A 10862-nucleotide genomic window follows, 5' to 3' on the forward strand; every position below is an offset into this window, starting at 1 on the left:
CTATTTATAATGCTAAAACAAGGTAACCGAATGGTCAAAAACATCCACTTAATGTGCCATAAAAACTGATGTCTTTTCTTATTCTTTGAACCAAATAACTCCTTCCATAAAATCACTTTAATTCAGTTGATTTGAATGTCTTTAATGGCTTAGAAAATGACTCTTGAGTTGTTCTTGGCTAGTTGAATAGACACCATCTCTTAACCAGCTCCTTAATGACATTCAAAGGCTTGATTAATTTCTCTTGAAAGCTCCAAAAATGGCTGGAAGTGGAAGAGTTGTTGCTGAATTTTAAAGGGCATAAAATGCTCTTTAAAAACTCCTTTAATGATTTTAAGCTCCCTTTATAACAGCCCCTTTAATTGTAACTCAAAAGAACTTGAACAACCACTTAATTAAATGTGTAACAGCCTTGAATTGTAACCACTATAAGCTAAAAAGTCACCTGCAATAAACACATTAAAATGAGTTTATTAAACAAATGAAAACACTTATTAATCATAACAAACATTAAACTTACTTAAATAAATGAACTAAAACATATATGCAATAATTATTCCAGCAACTAGTTTAATTAAAGAAGCATAATTAAATGAACTTAACTCATGCATCAATAAATAATCCTAGGAACTAGATTAATTAAGAACAACACTTATTTAATAAAGTTCAACAAAAACACTTATTAATTAAAACTAAGATGAGTTGAATAAATGTCCAGCAACTCATTTATTAAACTAAGATGCTTAAATGCATGGTTTTGAAATGCAAATTTAACTAACATGAAAGTTACATAATTAATCTAACTTGACTTAATTTAATGATGCAAACTTAACTAACATGAAAGTTACATAATGCATGACTTTATTAAATGCAGAACACATATTAATGATGTGCAAACTATGACATAATTAAAAACACAAACTAAAATAACTAAAAATTAATGAATCAAAGTCCTTATTTTCCAGCTGCCAAATTGACAAACTGAAATTAAAAACTTCATTTTGCACTTGGGCCCCTCGAGTTTGGGCTAATCTCGGTAGCATCGAGTTGTGTCGTGACATGATGCGACCGGGATCACATCATACCCTCCCTCTTGAAAACGATTTGTCCTCAAATCAGGCCATTTGCTCGCGACAAACCTCTCAAGGTCACAAACCTCGTTGGTCATAAACCTGACAAAGTCACTTTCAAGAACGTGTGAATCATATACGGCTCGACAAGAAAGTAGGTTATTTGCATGCCATCCCTCTTTAGGAGGGTACCACCTAACAACGCCACCTACAAAACAATAAAACAAATTAGTGACACAATGAAGGTTAAACACAAAAGAACTTTCCAAGATTTTAGTCACAACTTGAGCAAATAAACTCAAAAGAACAACATATGAATCAATGCTGGGATCAAAAACAGAAATTGGTATTACCTTTTTCTTCAATGGAAACAAACCTGATTCACAAGATATTTGAAGATTATAGTTTCGAAAATTAGAATTCCATGGTCCAAATCCCTTGAACAATGATATGGAACAGCATTCACTGGGATCAAAGACAAAGTTTTTGTTCACCATTTCAGTTTGACCAGAAAAATTTGTGGCTAGTAACTTATGAAGAACTTGAAGCACATTAAAGTTAAAATCATGCAACACATGTTCGAATCCATTAAGCAACAATATACAACAACCTCCAGAATCAAAAATTTGATTTTGACTTGGCAAGCCAACGAAATTCACATGTTTGGTTTTTGAACTAAATAAAGATAAAACATGAAGCAAATAGAAGGGGTCAACACATTGATTCAAAATACAATTTTGATACTCACCTTCGCTTGACGTCAACTTAGGAATACAGGCTCCGGGTTTAAAAACATGGTTTTGATCAGTCGTTCTGTAACGTAACAAAAACTTCACTTTCACCAAGACATCACACATGCCAAATAAAGAAGATGTAGGCAAAAATAAATTCAAACAATCAAATCTCTTAAATCTCATGCAAATATGCGAAGATCTCACACTAAGAGTTAAAAAATTTTCATTACCATCATGATCAAACAGATTGAGCGTTTCACATGAAAGCTCTTTATCAAACATGATCAGATTTTGTATTTGTGGATTTAATCAAACAACATCAAAAGATTTTTCAACACAAAACTTATTGAGTGAACAACTCTTCATGCCTCCACTTAAAACAAATTTATCAACCACAAATAGCGAGTAACAATTAACCAAATCAAAATAAGGAGATCTTTTTAAAACTAAGTTATCGGAAATTTTATCAACAACTTTCAAACCTGATTGCCATGATTCACTGACTAAAAACTCCTTACCTTACTTACCTTTAAGCGCTTGAACCTTACCTTTTTCGATCAAATGGAATCGTCTCTCATCAGGAAGGTAATGAAGTTGAAACTTGTCATTTGAATCTCTAGAAACCTTGAAAGAAGAAACAATATGAGGACAACTTGCAGATTGGTTAGTAAAAACATTCCTCGCTTTTTCTTGTTGGCTTTCATCTTTTCCACTCGTTTCTTTTTCAACTTCTCTTTCTTTTTCCACAATCTCTTTGTTTGTTGAAAACTCACTTTCACTCATCAATTCTCTTTCATTTTCAACAACACTTGTTTCTCGCACTCTTTCTTTTCTTTCTCCAATCTTTTTCTCTTTTTCAATTTTTGTTTCTTTTTCGGTTTCTTTTTCTCTCGTCACTCTTTTTCTTCTCTCAATTTTATTACAAAATGGAGATAATACAAAAGAATCAGAACAATAGACTTTTCGTTGGAAAGAAATGGAAGAATCTTCATAAGAGCCATGATCAACTCTTCGTGAATAAACCTCCATGGATGAGTTCTTATACGAAACACATTCACTTCTTCGTAAGGATTTTTCCGTAGATGAATACTTTGATGCATATGAAGAATGACTTGTACTTTCTCGTTCGTTACCTTGATAGGCTTCAAACTCATAGCTGGATTTATTTTGGCCTAAATTCCTTGAAGAATAGGAATCTGGATAAAGGTCTCTTTTCACATATTCCTCGAATGTTCGTCTCCTTGATGATCTCATTTCTGTCCTTTCATTTGGATAAATTTGCTCCCGTTGGGTTCTTGCTCGATGACTCCGCTCTTCGACACGATCCAATCGTTTCTTGATGGGTTTGAGTTTTCGATCAAATAGATGCTCCATTTCATGCGTAAAGGCTTGGAGTGTAAAATCTGGCACACTTCCTCCAACAATTCTTACAGGACGGAATCCAACTCCCTTGTCTGAATTTTTTCCAAACTTCGTGACATTTTTTTCTAAGAACTCACAACAAAGAATCTCACTATCCACTCACAATGAAATCTCACACACTTGGATTTTTTTCTCTTGAATAAATTCACTACTCTCTTGCCTCTTTCCACTCACTCCTCCTCTCTAAGTTTTTAGGAATTATTTAGACTTAAAAAGCAATTGTTGTGGGTCGGCTTACAAACTTGATGTTTGGGCTTGGTAAGATTATTGTAGGACAAAGGAAGGTAGGCTTGAAATAAAGAAATGAAAAGGTTGGGTGTGGCGAAATAGTAGAAGGTAATAATGACTAAAATTTGGGCAACAAACAAAAACTAAATTTCAAAACTAGCTCTCTTTTTTTTCACAATTTTTTTTTTCACAATTTTTTTTTCAAAATTTTTTTTCACAACTTGATATCCAATCTTTTAAGTTTGAATGGAAACCAAAAAAATTTTTTTTGAATTTTTTTTTGAATTTTTTTTGAATTTTTTTTCGAGTTTTTTTTCGAGAAACTACTATACCGTAATGCCGACAACGTTGATTCTTACTCCAAATTCGCTAGCTCTGATACCAATTTGATACTAACTCATTTTGTGATTAATTCGAGTCGTTAGTGTTTGCTCGATCGTGAATTTGAGTAAGGCTAAGTTTGTTTCAAAATAGAAGCAAGGCTACAAACAAACGTTTAAAAGGGAAATGGGTTTATCAACGAATGGAAAAATTTGGCTAAGGGCAGAGAATGAACCAACAATAGAGGTTGTTGACCCGAGACTCAAAGTAGCTCTTAGGTGAATGACAGTATAGGAAAACAACAAAGAAAAGACCTCGACCCACTATCAAGAATGATAGGAACCTTGGTATATGATGAACGCCACACTATGAAAGTGATAAGTTCGAAAACTAGAAATGGATAGACGCCACAAGCTAAGCTTGATAAGTCAAATCAATTCCGTAAGAACAAAGAGAATTGGATAGCTCACAATTCAAATATTTCATCTATATTCATCCAAAAGTTCTTCTCTCTATGGCTGATTACATCTATTTATAATGCTAAAACAAGGTAACCGAATGGTCAAAAACATCCACTTAATGTGCCATAAAAACTGATGTCTTTTCTTATTCTTTGAACCAAATAACTCCTTCCATAAAATCACTTTAATTCATCTGATTTGAATGTCTTTAATGGCTTAGAAAATGACTCTTGAGTTGTTCTTGGCTAGTTGAATAGACACCATCTCTTAACCAGCTCCTTAATGACATTCAAAGGCTTGATTAATTTCTCTTGAAAGCTCCAAAAACGGCTGGAAGTGGAAGAGTTGCTGCTGAATTTTAAAGGGCATAAAATGCTCTTTAAAAACTCCTTTAATGATTTTAAGCTCCCTTTATAACAGCCCCTTTAATTGTAGCTCAAAAGAACTTGAACAACCACTTAATTAAATGTGTAACAGCCTTGAATTGTAACCACTATAAGCTAAAAAGTCACCTGTAATAAACACATTAAAATGAGTTTATTAAACAAATGAAAACACTTATTAATCATAGCAAACGTTAAACTTACTTAAATAAATGAACTAAAACATATATGCAATAATTATTCCAGCAACTAGTTTAATTAAAGAAGCATAATTAAATGAACTTAACTCATGCATCAATAAATAATCCTAGGAACTAGATTAATTAAGAACAACACTTATTAAATAAAGTTCAACAAAAACACTTATTAATTAAAACTAAGATGAGTTGAATAAATGTCCAGCAACTCATTTATTAAACTAAGATGCTTAAATGCATGGTTTTGAAATGCAAATTTAACTAACATGAAAGTTACATAATTAATCTAACTTGACTTAATTTAATGATACAAACTTAACTAACATGAAAGTTACATAATGCATGACTTTATTAAATGCAGAACACATATTAATGATGTGCAAACTATGACATAATTAAAAACACAAACTAAAATAACTAAAAATTAATGAATCAAAGTCCTTATTTTCCAGCTGCCAAATTGACAAACTGAAATTAAAAACTTCATTTTTGCACTTGGGCCCCTCGAGTTTGGGCCAATCTCGGTAGCATCGAGTTGTGTCGTAACATGATGCGACCGGGATCGCATCAAAAAGGCGACACATTCATAGAAACTGAGGCTTTAGAGAACATGAACGTGTTGATGGAGATTTAAAGAGTAACAAGATAGCCATTCCACTATTTAAAGGTCGATCCGATCCGGAGGTGTACCTTGAATGGGAAAAGCAAGTAGAATTGGTTTTCAGTGCCATGACTACTTGGAGGGCAAGAAAGTAAAGCTTGCGGCGAATGGTTTCTTTGATTATGCCATGACTTGGTGGGATCAATTCACCATGAGTCGAAGACGAAATGGAGAGTGCCCAATATCAACCTGGTCCAAAATGAAAGATGTGATGCACAAGCATTTCCTTCCATCTTCCTACCATCGGGAGAAAATTTCTTCAAGCCAAAGGACAAAAACTAGATTGTCAAAGAGTTTATCGTCCAACGATTATGTGAGAAGAGATCCCTATCGAGATTCCTATTCAATGAGCACTTCGAGACGAAATAACTCAAACTATTAGTTTGAAGCCTATTACAGAGACGAACGAAAAGGTCCAAGTAATTCTTCGTATGCAAAAAGGTATTCAACCACGAAGATTCAATCTCAAAAAGATGATCTTATTTCATATTTGGATCCTTTCTATCTTTTTCTATCTTTTCCAACGAAAGGTTTCTCATTTTTATTCTTTTATGTTTTCCCCCTCTTGTAATGAAATTGAAAAGGCATGTGAGAGAGAAAAGAAAACTGAAAAAGAGAATGAAAGAAAGGAAAAGGAGATTGAGATTGCAAAAGCATGCGAGTGAGAAAAGAAAAATGAAAAAGAGAGAGATTGAACAAAGAAAAGAAAATGTCCAAGAAATGAGTGTAGTTGTTGAAAAAGAAAGCAAAATAAAGAATGAAAGTGAGTATTCAACAAAAATAAATATTGTGGAAAAAGAAAGAGAATTTGAAAAAGAAACGAGTGAAAAAGACGAGAGAGAACATGAAAAGCGAGGAATGTTTTAACTAACCAACGAGTGAGTTGTCCTCAAGTTGTTTCCTCTTTTCAGGTTTCTCAAGATTTGAATGATAAGTTTCAACTTCATTACCTTCCCAACGAGAGACTATTTCAATTGATCGATAAAGGTAAGGTCAAAGTTGACATTAAACCACAAGCACTTAAAGGTAAGCAAGGTAAAGAGTTTTTAGCCATTGATTCACGACAATCACATTTGAATGTTGTTGAGAAAATTACTGAAAACTTGGTTTGTGAAAGATTTCTTCATTTTGATTGGATTACTTGTCATTCTATGACTAAAGTTGATGATTTCGCTCTAGCTAGTGCTATGACAAGTTTTTCTCTTGATAAATTTTGCATTAGCAATTCTATTGATGTCATGCGATTAAATCGACATATACAAAATTTGATCTTGAGTGATAAAGAATATTCACATAAAAAGAATGTAGATAACACTATAAAACAAGAAAAGAAAAAGAGAAGTAAGGATAGACCTTATTAAGTACGTATGTAATTGATAAACAAATTTAAAACATGTTTCCATAGATAACATAATTTTAATCAACCATAAATTTGATATTTATTCAAATTCCAGAAAACTATTTTGCTGCATTGCAGTCACTAAATTAGTTTTATTCGGAGCTACAAAACTCTAAATTAAGTTTCGTAAATTTTCCCTAAAACTATAATCATATACCGTATTATCATAAAATTTTTAGAATTTTTGACTTGGCTGATTAGTAAATTTTATTCTTTAAAGTCACCCCTGTTTCACTGCTCAACATCTCTGACCTCTCATCACTAAAAATAAATTATCTCACTGTACAGAATTCAGATGATATTTTTGTTTGTTTCTTTTGAACATAGACTCATTAAGGATTCTAATCATATAAACTATATCTCATAATTATTTGTTTGCAATTTTTAATGATTTTTCCAAGTCAGAATAGGGGATTCCGAATTCAATCCGACCCTACCTCACTAAAATTCAAATATCTCAAAATATACGACTCTTTTTCTTGATCTGCTTCTTTTATATGAAAGTAAACTCATTAAGCTTTAATTCCATATCTTATTCAACCAAATAACTCAATTTATAAAAGTTTTGGTGATTTTTTAAACTAACATCAGTTCCACTGTTCGAATATGTTCTGTTTCAATTTCACTCATTTACATAACATTACAACAATTTATTTTGTAAACACAGTACGAAACTTCATCACTCCAGTTACTCTTTAGAAAATTTTCACACTTCAATCACATACTCATATTTTTTATCAATACTCATATCCCGTTGAACACGTCGGTATAATAGCGAATATTTGGTGGTTTGCACATAGTACCACCCGTGTAATTATTATCATTCAATACACGTAGAAGCCTTCACATAGTACTACACACGTGATCAAACTTTCCGGTTCACGTAGTAGCCTGCACATAGTACTACACACGTGACCAAATCCTTCTGGTACACATAGTAGCCTGCACATAGTACTACACATGTGACCATTATCTATCGATACACGGAGTAGCCTGCACTTAGTACTACACACATGTTTATAGGCACTTTATTCAAGCCTTTCTTATTCTGACAGTCCCACAGAGATTCTTACTTTTCAAGGATTTACAATTTATCTGTACACAAATTACAATTTCAATATTTCATTCCAATCCCATAACAAATTTAATAATTCAATTCAACTACTTCACTTATTACTTGTCAATGATATATCCAAAATTCAAGCAGATTTTAATCGATTCAACTATAAATTCTAAATTTTTAATTGTTATATAACTATTTCATATTCAACCATTTCTCATCAACCATTTCTCATATATTATAACAAAATATCAGAAATAGTTATAAACAATGTATTAATTACATATTACTTACCTCGGTGCAAAATATAGGAATTTTGCAATTCAATCCATAATGTTTTCCTTTCCCTTATCGAGGTTGATTCCATGTCTTTCTTGATCTATAATAGCAAATTTAGCTAGTTTAATATTCACATTTATCAAAATAACAGTAGAAATAGATAAACCGAGCTACGGGAATCTCAAAAATGCAAAGAACATTAAAAACGGGGCTAAAATACACTTACAATCAAGCTTGAAAGTGGCCAAAACCCTAGCTATGGAGTCCTTCAAGTTTCAGTAGCAAGCAAATATGATAACACCATTTTTTACATCTTTTTCCCATTTTAATTTTATTTATTTACTAAATTACCAAAATGACCTTACTTAAAAAATCCTATTTCACTTATTTCTTGTCCATTTTTGTCTATCACTAACTAATGGTCTAATTACCACATAAGGACCCCTAATTTATAATTCCATAACAATTAAATACCTTTAACAAATAAAACTCAACTTTTGCACTTTTTATAATTTAGTCCTTTTGACTAAATTGAGTGCCCAAACGTCAAAATTTTCGAACGAAATTTTCACGAGATCTTTCCGTGAAATTGTAGACCATAAAAATATAGTAAAAAAATTTTCCTCTTCAGATTTGTGGTCTCAAAAACCACTATTCTGACTAAGCTCTAAATCAGGCTGTTACAGATGCAAATCAGCTTAGTGAGTTGAGTCGAGTCTTTGATGTGTCCGATCGTAAAATTAAGTAAGACTTGGATGGTTCAAAGTAGGCTGATTTGAAAGATGGAAATAGATTCACAAAGGTTTATATTTCGAAAGAAGTTAGTTTAAACAACGAAATAAACAAAGATAAGAAAGATGGATGGATGGGATAGTAAACTCAAAACAAGAATGAACCCGTAACAAAGGTTAGGACCTGATTCTTAAATGTTTTAAGGTGATTGGCGAAAAGCTGGATAGGATCGAGACCCGCTATCTAGGGAGATAGGAACCTACGGTATAGGTGAACGCCACACTTATAAAAGTGATAAGTTTGAAAGAAAGACGAGATTGACGCCACAAGAGTTGTCTTGATAAGTCAAGTCAGTCTAAAGAGAACAATGAGAGTTTGAACACTCAAAAGTAATATGATATTAATCAAATGATAAAAAAAGTCCTTTTACAATGAAAATGAAGAACTATTTATAGTGTTCAGCTAGGTAGCCAAATGGCCTAAGCAAAGACTTAATATCTAAGTAATTAATTAGGCTAGAAAATGCTAGAAAATTCTGGAAATAAAACACTAAATTGCTGGAGCTAAATTCAGCTGAATTTGAAGCTCAAGGGACGGTTTCTAGAAGAGCAAATGCACTTGGAGAAGTTGCATGGTACATGGCTGCAGCTAGGTTCAGCCAATTAAGCTTAAATGAGCTCATTAAAATGCAATTATTGGCTGAAAAGATACTAGCATTAAAGGATGACGTGAACAACCTTGAAAGTGTGCAAAAGGAGCTGGAAAAGTCTTTGGAAGTGTGAACAATGATCAGCCAAATGGTCCTTGGTGTGAACTCCAAATGTGAACATAGGTGCTGTTTTGGGGAGTGGATCAGGCAGCTTTTGGGAAGTGAAATTGGCTGCTCTCCTTGGTTGAATAAGCACCTTGAATCATCAAAGAATGAGCCATATCCATGAATCCAGTCATCCATGTATCCAACCTTTCATGTATGCTCCCATAAGTTGTATTGAACCATGCATGCACTTGGACTTTAATGCTCCTTCATGCATTCGGCCATCCTACAAGAAAAGCATGAACTAAATTAAGTTCAAATGTATGTTCGGCTACACTAAATGGCATCAAGACAAATTAAACACTAATTATCATACTAACTAAATTAAGACAAATTAATTATAGTCCAGCCACCTAATTAAATTCGGCTAACAAAAACATAATTAAAAAATGTAATAAGCTGGACATATTAAAAACGACAACAGCAAGACAAATTAATTAGATGTAATGAGCTGAAAAAATTTATGATATGTACTAATTAGGACATATTAAAAACATGTATTAACAAAGAACGTAGTTAACACACATAATTAAAATGTCAGATTTAAACAAATTAAATACTTAATAATTATGGAGCTGTATCAACTAATTAAACTAACTCAATTTATTTCAGAAACTTAAATGCATGAAATTAAATAAATTAAAATCAAACTCAATGAGCTAAAATCAATTCGAATTGAGCTCCATTGGATGGGTCATGCTAAGAACAAGCTGGGAAAACTAAGATTGAGCTAATTGAGCTGAAGTTAAGCTTCATCTTGCACTTGGAGCCCTCGTGTTTAGGCCATTCTCGATGGTGTTGAGTGGTGTCATAACATGATGCGGTGGGTTCGAATCACTTGGGTAGCAATGACGCAATGGTAGATGTCACTCATTACTTGTAATGGTAGAAACGTTCTAGTATTACTACCAACATTACAAGAGCTTATAGGGTCACACCCTATAGTTGAAGCGAACAAAATCCAAATACATTTGGTATTATATTTAGCTGAAAGATGAATTTAATTAATTGTTGAATTAATTTAATTTGATAGTTAAATGTTGAACACATTATATGTACAAACTTGTTGTACATAAATAGAGAACACAGGTAAAACTAATA

The sequence above is a fragment of the Gossypium hirsutum genome, chromosome D04 (genome assembly GCF_007990345.1).
Source record: "Gossypium hirsutum isolate 1008001.06 chromosome D04, Gossypium_hirsutum_v2.1, whole genome shotgun sequence".
NCBI classification, from domain to species: domain Eukaryota; kingdom Viridiplantae; phylum Streptophyta; class Magnoliopsida; order Malvales; family Malvaceae; genus Gossypium; species Gossypium hirsutum.